A 15,757-nucleotide genomic window follows, 5' to 3' on the forward strand; every position below is an offset into this window, starting at 1 on the left:
AGAGACAAGGGTGAAGAGGAGAGAGGAGGTATGTAAAAATATATTGCTTTCATTCTGTAGCTTCTTATGGAACATGTAAATTCAAATAAAGATGGAGCTGACTTTAACAATTTCAAGGAAAAATTAAAGAAAATATTTGTTGAACAAGACTTAACAAGAATTAATATCTAGATAAAAAAGAAAACTATTCAGTCCAGAGCAGAGGAAATAAAAATGTCGAGCAAGCATATGAATAAGTGCTGAGTTTCTTTGTTAGTGGTCAGTAAAAGATAATAAAATAAGATAAGTTATCACTACTCATCTATTAGCTTACACTGTTGCTGGAAAAGTGAATATTACATGTTTCTGAAAAGCAATTCGACATATTTATTGAAACTTTAAGACAAATATGCCATCCCTGGCAATATGTTCTGTACAAATAAAATTATATCTGCCTAAGATATAAAGACAAGATCATTTTCTGTTATTTTGTTTGGAGACACAAAAAAAAGCCTACCTGATCACTAGAGTGTAACTCCTACTACCAAGAAATTATGTATATATTCAGACCTTCCAAAAAGCTTTTCATGCCAAATTTTTCAATAGAACAACAAACCAAAAATTTTGTAGGGGATTCAATCTTTCAACAGAAAATAAAGAAAACAATACAAGCAATAAAGAAAAAGAAGGAGAAACAATCCATGGAGGGAAATTTTCAAATTCTACAAAAAAGCTGTAATTTATATTATCAAAGATGAGATGATCTTGAATTCATGAAATAAGAACAGTGTGCCATAAAGAATAAATATGTGTACAATAAAAATGATCTTTTTAAAATTAAAAATTATCCAACAGGAATGAAACAAAATAAAACCCAAAAGTTCTCAAGAAATTTACCTTTTCTTCAGAAGCTACCTGCTGAAGTGCCTCCCCAACCAATCTGATAAATTAGTTCATTTTAAGGAAAAACATGGAATAAGGGAAGCTGTTGTTCTTACCCTGGACAGAGAGAAGTGATTCCTTAGGAAAAAGGTGGGAAGTTCCAAATATGTAAGGTGTACTCAGAAGCAGAACACATGTAGCCTATACTAGAAAAGTTAAGACTTTAGGAGTACATGTGGCTGGGTATAAAATGTCCAGTGACTGCATCAACCCCTAATAGAATTTGACCCGTGGCTCAAGCAACTTAGGTAGAAGGAAAGTTTATATGTTCTGGAAAACTGGACAAGAAGACCCTAAAAGTAGCTTAAACGATGATCAAGACATTGATGAAAAACTTTTCACTGTAAAATAGGGATAATAGTAATAACTATCTCATAAAGTCATTATGAGGAGTAAATGGGTTACATGTAAAGAAATTTAATTGCGCCTAGGAATAGTAACAGTAAGAGTGACAAGAATATCATCTATTATACTGCTTCTGGTGATGATTGGTAGAAGGTGAATAGACACTGCAGTTCAATCTTCAGGAATTCTAGCTCTGCCACTGGCAGATTTTTAAAATTTTACTTTGGAAAATTTAGGGAAATAAAGCCTTAGTGTTTTCATCTTTTAAAATAGTCGTGGTGATATATTTATCTCTTAAGTTAATTTTAAGAACTGAATTAGTTGAGAAAATGTTGGATGCCATTTCTTGTCTCCGTGTTACCCTACCGAGAGAGGGTGTGGTAATTTGTCACAGCAACAAAATGAATGAAGCAAATATAGCTACCTAAGTCACATCTATCTCTCTAAATACAGCCTGGAATGATTCTCCAATTTTAAGACTCATATGATTAGATTGTGTTCACATGTCTAATTCAGGATACTTTCCATATTTTAAAGTCCTTAAGATAATCACTTCTACAAAATCCTTTTTGCAGTATATGATGGCAAATTCACTACAAGAATGAGGAGGCAGACACATTTGGGGACCATTATTTTGCCTAAACGTGGGGAATTCTCTGACCAAGCTGAGCAAATTATATTCTCTCTCCTGAAAAACTTCATTTTGGATGTGGTAGATGCTTGACTTCAAATGTTATATAAAACTAAGACTGGGTTACAGATATAGAAGGATAGAATTAGAGGGAAGTTATACCAGGTGAACTTTGAGAATTGTACGAGATTAACTTTGGACAGTCTACATGATACTCCAGGCCTCTCACGTCCCTCCTGATGTTGGAAAGCTGGTACCCTATTCTGGCACTACCTCTGTCCCCACCTGTCCATCTAAACCTCTAGAACGGAAACCAAAGGGTGGGAGCAGAACAATTGCCACATGGTATCAAAGAAGGGCATTTGAATCTAGGAAGATTGTCTCTATGTTGCTGAGTAACTTCATGAAGCCATATGTTCCAGGAATGACAGAAGCTCATGAATGGTATCAGGATTCCATGTTCATGAATGCCTGGAAAATAGGTGGTCATGATTATAATTACCTGAAACCCTAACTTTCCAGATATGGGAGAGTAGTAAAAAAGAAAATATATAAATGTGAAGATTAAAATAAAATGATTTGTTCAAGGTTATTTTTCCATGCTATTACATCTATCTGTCCTTCTCATTACCAACTCCCAATTTGAGACAAATCTTAATAAATCTATTTTCTTTCAAGGCTTCCAGGAAAAGTAGAAGTAACTATGTCAATTTAGACAATCAACATCTGAACACACATGTTAGCCAGGCATTGAGTAAGATGCTGAGAAAGCTCAAATGAACAGATAGGCTGGGACTCCACTTTGCAGTCTCCTGGCACTGACCATTCCTCATAGGAGAGTTCTCTGTCCTCTCTACCTGAGTTCTGCTCACCACTGTTAATCTCAAACACTAGCAAGAAGACACTGGATTTTATTCATCATGAAATCCCTAGATATTACTGTGCTAAGGTAAATAAGCACAGTTGAACAATCATTATAGCACCATTATACATGGCATTGTACTGGTGTGACTCATAGACAATGACCCACCCTGTGATGAACCAGTTATGAAATTGTTCCCTGGGCAGTTATAAAATAAAGAGATATATCCTTTATATTATAATATCCATGAGACCGATTACATTTAATTAAAAAAATTATATGCACTGTGAGTTAAAGGACTTCCAAGTATAGATAAAGGAAAAATTAGACTCCTATTTTCTGGAAACCCTAAACATATTAGTCACAATGAATCAAAGACAACAGATACTCAAAAGTGAGGATTTTTACCTATTTATGAAGGTAATTTAAATTCTGGTTTAGTGCTTGCGGCCTTATATCTTTTTATTCTTTCATTTTGGTCCCAATGTCCCACCCCAAACCTGCCTTGCCCTGCCCCAAAACACTCTCTTTCTTTTGTTTTTGCATCATGGGCAGGCACCAGGAATCGAACCCAGGTCTCCGGCATGGCAGGAGAGAACTCTGCCTGCTAAGCCACCGTGGCCCACCCCCAAAGCACTGTCACACCTAAAATACAGTATTTCCCAGACAAGCTGAGATGAAAAAGACTTGCATGCTTGTTATTTCTTATTGCCCCTAGATTCATTTGTTTCTGGCATAATAAGTCATCTACATTTACAGAGGTTTTCCTTATCTGCTTCACATCATATAAAGTGCTTTACGGATTCTCATTTATTCACCACTCCTTAGGAGGTATTATTCATCCTTATCTTAGAGGTGAAGAAACTAAGAGATAAACCATATAAATCATGTGTCCCAGTTCACACAGCTACTAAGGAACCGGGTCTACATGGGCCCAAAGGCTGTGAACACAGCCACTGCCCAGCACTGACTCTTGGTCTGGGGATAGCCCGTCTATTACTCACTTTTCCTGTCCCCATGGTACCTAGATTACTGCCTGGCACAAGAAGGTACGCAGTCACGGCTGAGTGGTATTGGGTGGAGCAGAAATGCCAGGGACAGAGAACACCTTGCTATGACCTTTGGGATGTCTGACCTGCTCTGAAGAGAAGAGTACTGAGTCAAGACCTTCCTCTAGTTGGTCGATTTCTTGGCCCTGCCTCATCTGTCCTACTTCTTCATTTCCCATAGCTAACTGCAAAAAATAGAGTGGATGTTGTTGATTAATACAGACATAGAGAATCCAGAACTCTGAACTGCCTTTGTGAGGTTGGTGATGTAGAAACATGAAGTACATAAAAAGAGAGAATGATTTACATTTATGTATGTGAAAACATTTAACCTAATGAAGTCAAGATACTGTAAGTGAATTTGTCATGCAGCAACCAAAGTTCAGTTTTGAATACTGGTGCAGTGTCCTTTTGTAAGCGACTCAACTCAGTCTAGGAATAAAATGATGGGTGTGCCTTAAAAACCCAGATCACATGGATAGAATCAGGCATTATTATGCAAATAAAATATTTGGTAATGTATCTGTTTTGTTTCTTATAAGAGAGGAAATCTACAAGAATTTAGCAGTCTACTGACCTGGAGAGAAGACAGAAACAACATGAGCACAGCAGGAAAAGTAAGCAATGAAAAGACTTTATTTTCTTCTCTATATATTACATACAAGATTTTATGTTTAGTTACAATAAATATATGGATGCAGTTTTTAATGAATAATTTAAATTTCATTTCTATACTAGAAACAATAAGCAATAAAATAAAACATACAATTATGCCACAAGAAAATGATATAGGTTTTACCATTTACCTTTACGAGTATATATATCTTTATACTGTATCATTAATATTTCTCCTCTCCCTTAAAATAAATGAGTTAGAGTATATCGTGACTAATTTGTAAATCTAAATAAAAAATTTTTAATTAAGAAATTGTCTTCATATTTAGAAGCCATAATTTAAATGTGTTATGTAGCAATGAAAAGGTAACAATGGATGCATCTGAATTCTCGAGACAACTAGATTTGTGACTTTGGGAAAACTATTCAGTCAATGTAAGCTTAAATATTTGCATCTGTAAATAAGGCCAGGATTCAACAATTCCTTCTGCTAGCATCCCTGTAAGGGTTAAAAATATCCCCTGGGACATCCCTGACAGGTTAAAAATGGCCCGTCAATCACATGTACCAACAATCAGGAGCTACTGCCATCAGAGTACATTTTCCAAGAACTCTCATATTTGTTGTGACATTGGCCATAGTGAAACCCTGCAAATTTGAAGGACCTGAAAAAGAAATGTTGAGAATGAATTTCAAAGTAATACATTTTAATTGAATTGATTTTATCATATGTACAGGTATGAAATTTCAATATTTGAAGGACACTTTATTTGGACAAATTTTGCTGACTTGAAAACAGTGTTTAAAGATCTCAAATGTTGAAAATATGTGTTTAACTCTATGTTTTTCCCATTGTAGTTCTTTGTTTAAGCCATCTGGCTAGCAATTCAAACACAGGCACAGGTCTCCTAATTTTTAATTCTATGTGTATTCAGATGGGAGTGTATGTTTGTATTTTTCTCTCTCTAACTTTAACGTGGGCATTTTCGGTTCAAATGCATTCTGGAAAGAGTGGCTACACATAAATCAGATAATAAAATAGATATTCAAAAGCAATGCTCCAAATGCATAATGCAAACAGAAGCACACAGAAATGGTGGGAAGGAAAAATCAAAGAGGCAGCCAGAGTAACAGTGAGACTAACATGTTAAGTAGAAGACATAAAGGACCTATTAGCATAAATTCATATTGCTATGGCTTAAGTGTAAAAATTGAGCAAGACGGCAGTAAATTTTATGTGAATGGACAATCTTTGTGTCAATGTTAACAAAATAACAGTGACACAGGTCTTCATGTACAAGCCAACAGTTGTGGGCCAACGACCTGTTGCAGGGCAGATTTAGAATGTATTAAGAATAAGTATACCTGGAGAAAAAATAAAATGCCAAAATGACCTAGAAAAATATATTCAAATTTACCTCAATGTCTCATTATGTTTAGATCTGTTTTGATTTCAGTATACTATTGCTTTACATGTTTTTTCATTCAAATAAAAGGTTTCTATTGTTTTCCTAACCAGAGCTTGTTCATTTCAATATAGTAGCTGCTTGTACTAGACATGGGTTTAAATGTTGTAATGCAAAAATAGAAAGACAAAATCCTTAACTTAAAGGTTGGGAAGACCACCATTATCTTGTGTTTGATTTTCCAGGTAATAAAATGCAGAGCAGCTGTGCTTTGGGAGCTCAATACACCTTTATCCATCGAGGAGGTGGAAGTTGCACCACCCAAGGCCTGTGAAATTCGTATTAAGGTGAATTTTTTTCTTCCTCTATTTAATTTCAGTTAAAGAAAGCACAGTTTATTTAAAAGTGGAAACAATAAAAAATCCATTAAGAAAAGCTTTTAATATAAATTATAGTAATCATTGCAATGGAATTACATTGTTTGTCAAGAAAGGAATAAATGCCATGTATTGTTAAATTTTTAAAAGTGGTCACAGTAATCCCAGTAAATAGGTACAGCATATACCCAAGATAAATAAAAAGAATTTATGTTTGTACAGAAATACAATGCAAAAGGATCTATATCAAGATTTTAGGAGCACTCAACAGTTCTTATTAGAATATTTAGTATAGTGTTGCTAATATACAATTTCTAGTCCTACAGGCAGCATATATTATTGTATATTATATGACACATATTGCAGAAACAATTATTTCACATGTTATTCTAGATTGTTCAAAGCAGGAAAGAAAGTACAGGATGATTTTAGACTGAATATACTCAGAAGTAAACTGAACTTTTTATTTAGGAAGAGGGGGGAATCAGTAGAATTCTTGAAAACTCTTTAAAAGCCCAACTTCAGGGAATTGGAAGCAGTAAGTTTACACAGGAGACATAAATCTTTCTGAATGTAATTATTTTCCCCACCCCTACAGTTGTTGGCCACAGGGATCTGTGGCTCAGATGACCATGTGATTGTCGGGAACATTTTCACACCACTCCCTGTAATATTAGGCCATGAGGGAGCCGGCATCGTGGAGAGCATTGGCGAGGGGGTGACTGCAGTCAAACCAGGTACAGGATTCACTCAGGGATGTGTCTGCATTCAGTCCTCCCAAGGTCAAGCAGCCTGGAGGAGGAAACTGAGGCAGAGAGACATGAAAGACCTGCACAGGTCCCAGCAGCAGCCAATGGTGGAACTGGAACTAGACAGGGGTGTCCTTGTTTCCTTTCTCCCTGCCTGACTTCCTTCATGTGTCCAGGCAGGTCCCCAGGACAGACCTCATGATTCTCCCCTTCAGCAGTGACTCCTGGAGCCCCTCCTGGATGTCAGGCACCAGGTTAGATCCTGGGACACTGGAAGACCAAGGAGACAGAGTGATTGTCGTCCTGGGGTTCACACTCGAATAATGTCATTTTAGAATTGATGAGCATTGTCTTCCTTTGGGGCCTAAAACAGAAGTATAAATGGGACAAAGAACAAACTATATGAGTTGAGGAACAAAAATAAGTCTGTGTCCTGAGGCTCTGGGTTAACATATGTCAATTGTGCCTCACTGAGTTCACAGGATGGGGCTGTGAGGCTATGCCTGAATCAACATGAAATCTATTAGTCCAACAGTGGAGCCTGTTCACTTTCTTCTTCCTATGTGGCCTCCCTTCTTGAACAAGAAACAAATGGATTAGACCAGATAGAGGGGGCCTGGCAGTAATCACCCTGCCTGAAAACTTTCTCTTTTATTACTTTTAGCCATTGATACAAATGTCTGATTATGAATCATAGATTACGTATTTTATTTTTAGTATTAAAAATAAAGTTCATCTTAATTGTATTGTGTACTAATACAGATGAATATTTTAGAGGTAATGGGGGAATATAATGGAAAATGCCTACGGTATCACCCAAAGATTATTAAATGTAGTGGTCCAATCATAAGGTGATTGTATTGGATAGGTAGCATAGATGACTAAAAATAAAAATTATATTTAATTATACTAAATCTCTTTAACCAAGAGATACAATGTGTCCCTTTAACATATGTTTAACTGACCTGCAAACAGAAAAAGTGTCATTTATTTTTAGTATTTCCTTTTTTACAAAAATACAAGTAATATAATGACATCCTTACTTTGCACCTTGCTCCCTCCACCATAGAAGAAAAATAGATGATTCACAAATTAATTCCTTAAATTCACTTAAGTGAGGATTGCTAAATCTACTAGAAAGTATCTGCCTGAGGAACAATTGAAATACTCAGAGAAATTTCTTGAATTCCTCTTAACTCATTCTATTTAGTTTTCTTTGAGAGGAAATAAATACCAAATAAGCATGCACTACATAGTAAATGTAAGCAATAAATTGTGTAAATTGTGATTACCAAAATACTCAATATTATTGTAATCCAAATTATTATCAAATATCATATCTCTGTTATGATGGTCTGCTTGAAATGAAAATTTATATTAATGCTTGCAGTGAGAACACTTTAATAAACTAAGGATTAATGGAGAGCAAGGAATCTTCAACTCTTGGAGAGGTCTGGATGTGATTAAAGGAAATTATTAATACATATAAAAAAGGCAAATTCATGTCGTTTTCCAAATTTCCATTCTTTCTTTGGGATTACTCAAACCCAGTTTGTAAAAACACAAACTGATAAACATGACTGACAGCCAACCAGAAATGACATATAGGTGACTGCACTCTCTTTCTTGGGAGACCTTTCCAAGATATAAGCCTGTTATATAAATACTTAAGCTTTCAATTCTTGCTTTATTAATTATTGCATAGAAATTTAAAATGAATTTGCTTTATCCTCTTCCAGGTGATGCAGTCATCCCATTGTGTGTTCCCCAGTGTGGAAAATGTGTTGTTTGTAAAAACCCAAATGCCAACTTCTGCATGAGAAATGAGTAGGTTTCTGATCATTTGCATGTAGAACCACTGTGTTTGCACATCAGGTGAGCTCCTGCCTCATGCCCTTCTGTTTCTGTCTCTGTTACACTGACCAGTCTGATCAATCCTCGGGGGACCATGCAAGATGGCACGACCAGGTTCACCTGCAGAGGGAAGCCCATCCATCACTTTGTCATCACCAGCACCTTCTCTGAGTACACAGTGGTGGATGAGATCTCAGTGGTCAAGATCAATGCAGCTGCACCACCTGAGAAAGTCTGCCTCATTGGCTGTGGGTTTTCTACTGGTTATGGGTCTGCACTCAACATTGCCAAGGTAAGAATGACCACAGGTGATGTCACTTTCAGAAACATTTTTCTCAGGAATAATGGATCATTTCTTTCAATTAAGTAATATCTCCCCCCCACACACACACCTGCTGCCATAAGAGCCTTAATATACACTATAGAATTTGGGGTGTGATTATGGGTAGAATATGTCCCCAGAAGTAATTTAAAGCATGTCCTCTAGAAATTTACCTGCTTTTCAGATATGAACAATTTAAGCAAGTTGGATAGAGAGTTCAAATAACTCCTGATAACAGTCAACATTTGGCATTTTATCCACCTTAGACTATTGCTAATAGTCATTAATTGATCCATTTTTTGTCCTTTCTGAAAATACAGGTCACCCCAGGCTCCACCTGTGTCGTTATTGGCCTTGGAGGAGTCGGCTTGTCTGCTGTCATCGGCTGTAAAGCAGCTGGAGCAGTCAGGATCATTGGGGTGGATATCAATAATAGAAAATTTGCAAAGTCCAAAGAGCTGGGGGCCACTGAGTGCATCAACACTCAGGATTTCTAGAAACCCGTAGAGGAGGTGCTGAAGGAAATGAGTGGGGGTGTGGTGGACTTCTCCTTTGAAGCCGTCGGGCAGATAAGCACTGTGGTATGTATCCTGACAGGCCCTGATTCATGTTTCTTTAATCAAGGGCATGTTTTTAAACAGCAATATATAAACATTATGCATAAGTGCTATTTTTAAATTTATGGGTTGCAATAGTCTATCTCCTGTTTCTTACCTGTGATTACTTTGTTCATTATTAAAAGGAAACTTTCATTCCATCAGTTAAGCAAACATGTCTCAAATCATAGTTCGCCTCTAGAAGTGGTATTTATATTGTATTATATATGTGAAGGAAATATATATTATACAAATTCTATTCTCAAACTGAAAATTTTTTATTTTTCCTACATTCTTAACCAAAATATTTAAAAATAAATTTTTTATATGTTTAGTGGACTAAGATTTCCTTTCACATGCCATACTTTGACCAACTTTATTTTAGATAATAAAATGAATTTTAGGTTAAAATTCATTTTATTATCTAAAATATGTCCCCCCAAATTACTGTTTTAATGCATCACTAGATATCCCCACAGCAGATACCATGGTGCTTAGCAATTAACAAGCTCCCACTATCTATAGTTTTGTAAAAACCTATAAAGGATGGACAGATTTTACCACAAATTTCAGGCAACATATCTGTTAACACTAAATGCATGTAAAATACCATGAAAGAGCATACATACCTTATAGAATTACAAGCACAAAATAGCATGGCATACTACTAAATGCATGTAAAATATGGAACATAGTGCCACTTGTCTAATAATAAGTACTCACTGAATTTTACCTGGTGTAATAAAACATTATTTCCAATATTGAACTTATATCATCTTTGGAATGTCCATGATATTACTTTCAAATAAATATAGGTATTATTAATTCTGATGACTTACATCACTCCAGCTACATTCCACCTACCCAGAATTCTCTAGAACATAACTGAAATAAATCCCCTTTGTGGAGATTCTCCAGTAAGTCCAAGCTTCATTAGTGCTACAGAGCAGCACCCTGAGCTTCATTAGTGCTATGGAGCAGCGCCCTGAAAATGATCTTTTTTGCCTTGATCTGACACAATATCCTACAGAAAATTGATGTTCCAAGGGAGAACCCACTTTTTGCAAAATGACAGTTTTATTTAGATACTTTTTGGTTAGTTTTTCTCCTGTTCTCTCACATGGACTGGATTTTTAAATGATTCCTAGTGTCTGATAACCATCATTTCTTTGGATATCTGCTTTACCAAAATATACACCAAACACACAGGATCAATAATTATATATTCCTGGGGAATGCTAAACCATTTTCTTACTACAAGATGTGTTCAAAAATCTGATTGGAGGGCAAAGCCTTCCAACTGCCTTTTGAGATTCCAGAATCATAGGTGCAGTTTAAAGTAAAATCCTTATTCTTTTTTTGGAGATGAAAGTAATATTTACAGCATGTACAATTAAGAGACTGACAATAAGATAGAGAGCCATTAAAACGTATTTCATCAAGAGAACATGACATCACTTTTGATAATGTAATAGAAATTATGTCTTTTTAACTGTCAAAACATCTCTTCTAAGTGCAGGTTCAGGTACTTGCTAAAGAAATGAGAAGTGATTGATCAACATATAGATTGCTTACAATTTATGGGATGATGAAACATTTCCCTCTTTTGAGGAACAGTCTTTATATATATTTGTAATGATGTTTGCTTCTTTAATAATTTATAAAAATGTTATGCACACACAACTACTTCCATCTGTTTCCTCATCCAAAAATATTTTCTGCCCACTACCTAACACCACAGCATATTGCACTCAGAAAGGAGAAGAAAGAAGCAAAAGACAATACCTCTACTCTCTACATTCTCACAATCTAAGCTGACATCATATGATCTCTTACCATGTATCATGAGTGGAAGCTATCAAATAATCTATTTTTACAATATTAAATATTCATTTCTTTCCAGCTTCAGGCACTATTGTGCTGTCATGACGCATTTGGTGTAAGTGTCATCATAGGGGTCCCTCCGGTTTCTGAAAACCTCTCCATGAGCCCTATGTTGCTGTTGACTGGACGTACCTGGAAAGGGGCAATTTTTGGTGGTAAGTAGTTAATCTTAAGGACTGAATTTTTTATAATTGCAATATTTGCTCCACTTTACAATTGACAAGACTAGACTTTGGAAAGCAATGTTGTCGAAGAAAACTTAAAAGTTCTTACGTATCTTTAGGCTCTATATCTAGTAGACGTAAAACTAATGCAGACTGAAATTCCCAGGCTATACCTTCTGATGTCCCAGAAGTTAAGTTCTTTAGCAAAACCTTTTTTGATTCTGGTGACTGGATAAGTCACTGATATAACAAGAAGTACTCATGCAATCCATAGCAATTGTCATATCTGCACTTAACTGTCAAAATTTAGACCTCCCCTAAATTGGCTTTACAATTTTGGGCATTATCATCTGTGATATAATTTCTCTATAAGAGAGCTGATAATGAAAGACACTAGTTTCCTGGGGGGTAAACAATAACACAAAAGAGTCCAATTGCTGTAAATGGATATTAAAGTACCCTATCTCTTATTAATCCCAGTAATGGCAGTCTGTGGAATGCTGTTCATTTTATACCCTATAATTTACATTTTATTTGAAAAATCTCCCCTTCAATTCTATTACTTACCCTTAACTGAATTTACCATTGATGTCTTCTTCTTTTCAGGCTTTAAGAGTAAAAATTGTGTTCCCAAACTTGTGAATGATTATATGGCCAACAAGTTTCCTCTGGATCAACTAATAACCCATGTTTTACCTTTTGAAAAAATAAATGAGGGATTTGAACTGCTTCATTCTGGAAAAAGGTATGTTTTTCTCTCTTTATGGTAGGTGCTAGGCCAATAGAGAAAAATAGCTTCTTAGAGATTTGACACATTTATGAAAAGGTAAAAGTATGAGAAAAACAGCAGAGTGCTTGGTTTTTCTTTACCAGTCCATTTGCATGTGGAATATTTTACATCATATTGTGGGAAGCCAAGAAGACTTGCTTTGCATGGTAATTCTACTAAAGCCAGAATTTGTGGCTTGCCACAAATCTGAAATCATCAGAACAGTTCAGCCTTTTGACAGGAGGACACTTGCCCTCAAAAGAAAAGAGGATCAGAGTCACACAGTCATCATCAGACCATGGAGCCCTTGCAGCCTCTGCCTGTCCCTTAATACAGGGGACCACTGATGGATGGAAATTTGAATGATAATCAGGATGTTCCAAACTTTCATCATAGGAATAGTTGGAGATACATTGGGATTATTACTTCTACAAAATTACTCTTTTTTATAAGCACTGTTTACTACTGCAATTTCTTTTTGTAACTTTCAAAGAATTTTTCATAAATAAAAGCTACTCTAAATAGATAGGGTCCAAAATGCTAATAAAAGGATAATTTAGGAATATGAGCCAATACATTTTTCAACCTCTGATATTTGACTTTTACCATCATGTAATAAGATGAATTTTGTCACTTGTGTTGATATGAGGCACAACCAGTAATATAGGCAATTTCATTTGAAACCCATCTTCTACCTCCACATTCCATGCTTTTTCTATAACCTCACTTTTCTTCTCATAAGGTTTTCAGTTGAAATAGTATAGCTTAGGCAACCACAAGCTTGTGATATTATACTAGATACTATATCTGACAATAAATATACAGATGTGTATTCTTCAGAATGCAAAGAAACTGGTCTCCACAGAGAACCAGCTACTATACAAAGTGTCTTGTCTGCATTACTTCATATGATTCTCAACTAATGCTGTATTTAATGTCAGGTTCACTATTTAAGAATGGAGAATATGAAATTCCAAGAGGACATTCAATTAGTAAACAGGGAATCCAGAAATCCAAGTAGGAACTGTTAGTAAAGCCAATTTATTTTCTGTTACCCTGCACTGACTCACAAGAGCTCACACATTCATACATACATACATACATACATACATACATACACACATATTTACATATGTACAGGTAAATATAGGTATATAAGTAAATAATATAGAGCACAGTAATCAACATGTCTTAGACTTTGCCTTTTGGCATCTTCGTTTAGGTTGAAGTGTAAATGACATGAAGCACAAAGAGTGTCTACAAACTGCATAGGAGACAGCAGGAATTTATTACATGTTATTGGCCATTGTTGTTTTATATTCATTAAAATGCAAGTCACCAGGAATTTAACAATGATTTTTTTGAAAGTGGTAAAAAATGATAATTTTAATGGAATTTCATCAACTTAAGTTTGTAGAAAACATGAGAGAGAACCAGTAAAAGATGGGCTTCCTTTAGTTGTCTGCACTTAAATATACAGGGATGGGAATGAAGGGGCTGGAAACAGCCAGGTTTTCACTGAATCACATCAAATCCTTCTTGAACTCTCACAGAGAAGGGTATCAAGTACCTAGTGTTAATATATTTTCTTTTCTATTTCAGCATCCGTACAGTCCTGACATTTTGAGGGCAGGCAGGAGCCTTCACATATATCTGACTTCCGACTTCTCCATGCCTTCGTCATCAAGACACCAGACAAACAACAGCATTGAATCTGTCTTTAACAGATGTTATCAATAAATATACTATGGAAAATTCCAAAAGAAGCAGAAATTGCTTTGTGTAAACTCTTTTATAACTATTTTAAATGCAATTTGTTTGGTAGAACAAGTTTAGTTTTGCAGAAAACTTGCACAGCAAGTACTTTCCATATACTCAGATGTCCCCCACCCCTATAGGCAATTTCTTCTATTCTTATCATCTTGCATTAGTGTGATACATTTGAAAAAATTCCATGACCCAATAGTTATTCATTATAATAATTATTATTAAACAAAGTCCATAGGTTACTTTAGCTTTAATCTTTGTGTTACATAGTTCTATTGATTTTTTATGAATGTATAATCATTTATTCATCATTACAGTTTCATACAGATTTGTTCCACTGCCTTAAAGTTGCCTTGTGCACCTTGAAATCACATCATAAGTAAAAGTTTGAACTCTAAGGAAGAGACAGATAAGGCTGTATATCAACTGGATAATGGAGATCAGTAAACTTTCCTTCTTGATCACCCTGTATTTGTGGCTTTCTCCACTGAGTAAGTATATTTCCTGTGACTACATACCCTTATTTTTCACTTTGCTTTCCTTGGTCATTGATGCCCAGTGAACAGAGTTCTCATTATCCATGTCCCCAACACACACACACACGATGGGCTTGTAGCCATTGATGTCTACTTCTATTCCTACTGCCTGCATTTCTCTTCTTATGAAATGTTCAAAGTCCTAGAGAAAAACTACAGCATGAAACGGTGCAGATGCAGCTTTATAGATGGAGAAGATCCAGATTTTGTAAAGCCAGGTGATTCTCAGTAACTCAAGGGAAATGCCACAATTTTGTAAAGTAAAGGGAATTGGCTTTTACTATTTATACTGTTCATCACTTACTAGGATTTTCCTTTTAAATAAAAGCAAGTTTCCTGCTACATGCTATAACATGAGGTTAAGACATTAATGGGAAAACAAAACTGTATTTAGAACAATACTCAAAATATTAGTACTTTTTACTCATCAAAGTACTCAATTGTTGAAATAATCATACTGATAAAAATTGACTGAAAATTGAGGTATAAGGTAATTAAAAACTAAAAGGGTGGCTTGAAGTACAGGGATAATAATGAAATAATGTTGAGCTCACTATGTAAAATGGGTTACCAAGAAATGGCACAAACATCTAAAACACCCAGAGGTTGTTTAGTAAGTCATACACAAAGATTACTGTCAAACGAAAAATATCTAGTGTCTTTTGCCCAGGCTTGTCATTTGAGGTGTTTAGCTAGTCAGTTAATAACTTAGATTTTTTGTGAATGAAAGCAGATAAGAAGATCTCCAGATAATTTTTATCTAATTATGATAAGAGTACCACTCACTTAGAAAGCAGTAGTTTATAATCTTTTGAAATTACCCAGCTGTCTTAGGTGATACAGTCACAGTTTTAAAGCAAAAAAATTTACTTTCTTCCAAATTAAAATAATTTATTTTCCCTATGTGGAA

At 35.4% G+C, this 15,757-nt stretch overlaps 1 pseudogene across 1 annotated transcript; it reads left to right on the forward strand.

Annotated features, from left to right (window-relative positions):
* The first annotated feature begins 4,304 nt into the window (after positions 1-4,304).
* On the forward strand, positions 4,305-14,306 carry LOC143668470 (alcohol dehydrogenase 1A-like; annotated as a pseudogene). Its single transcript, XR_013168461.1, has 9 exons — positions 4,305-4,425; positions 6,075-6,176; positions 6,805-6,943; positions 8,695-8,782; positions 8,882-9,101; positions 9,452-9,712; positions 11,631-11,766; positions 12,382-12,520; positions 14,147-14,306. The product of XR_013168461.1 is annotated as an alcohol dehydrogenase 1A-like (transcript).
* The last annotated feature ends 1,451 nt before the right edge of the window (positions 14,307-15,757 follow it).

This window comes from Tamandua tetradactyla, chromosome 24, assembly GCF_023851605.1.
Source record: "Tamandua tetradactyla isolate mTamTet1 chromosome 24, mTamTet1.pri, whole genome shotgun sequence".
Classification (NCBI taxonomy): Eukaryota; Metazoa; Chordata; class Mammalia; order Pilosa; family Myrmecophagidae; genus Tamandua; species Tamandua tetradactyla.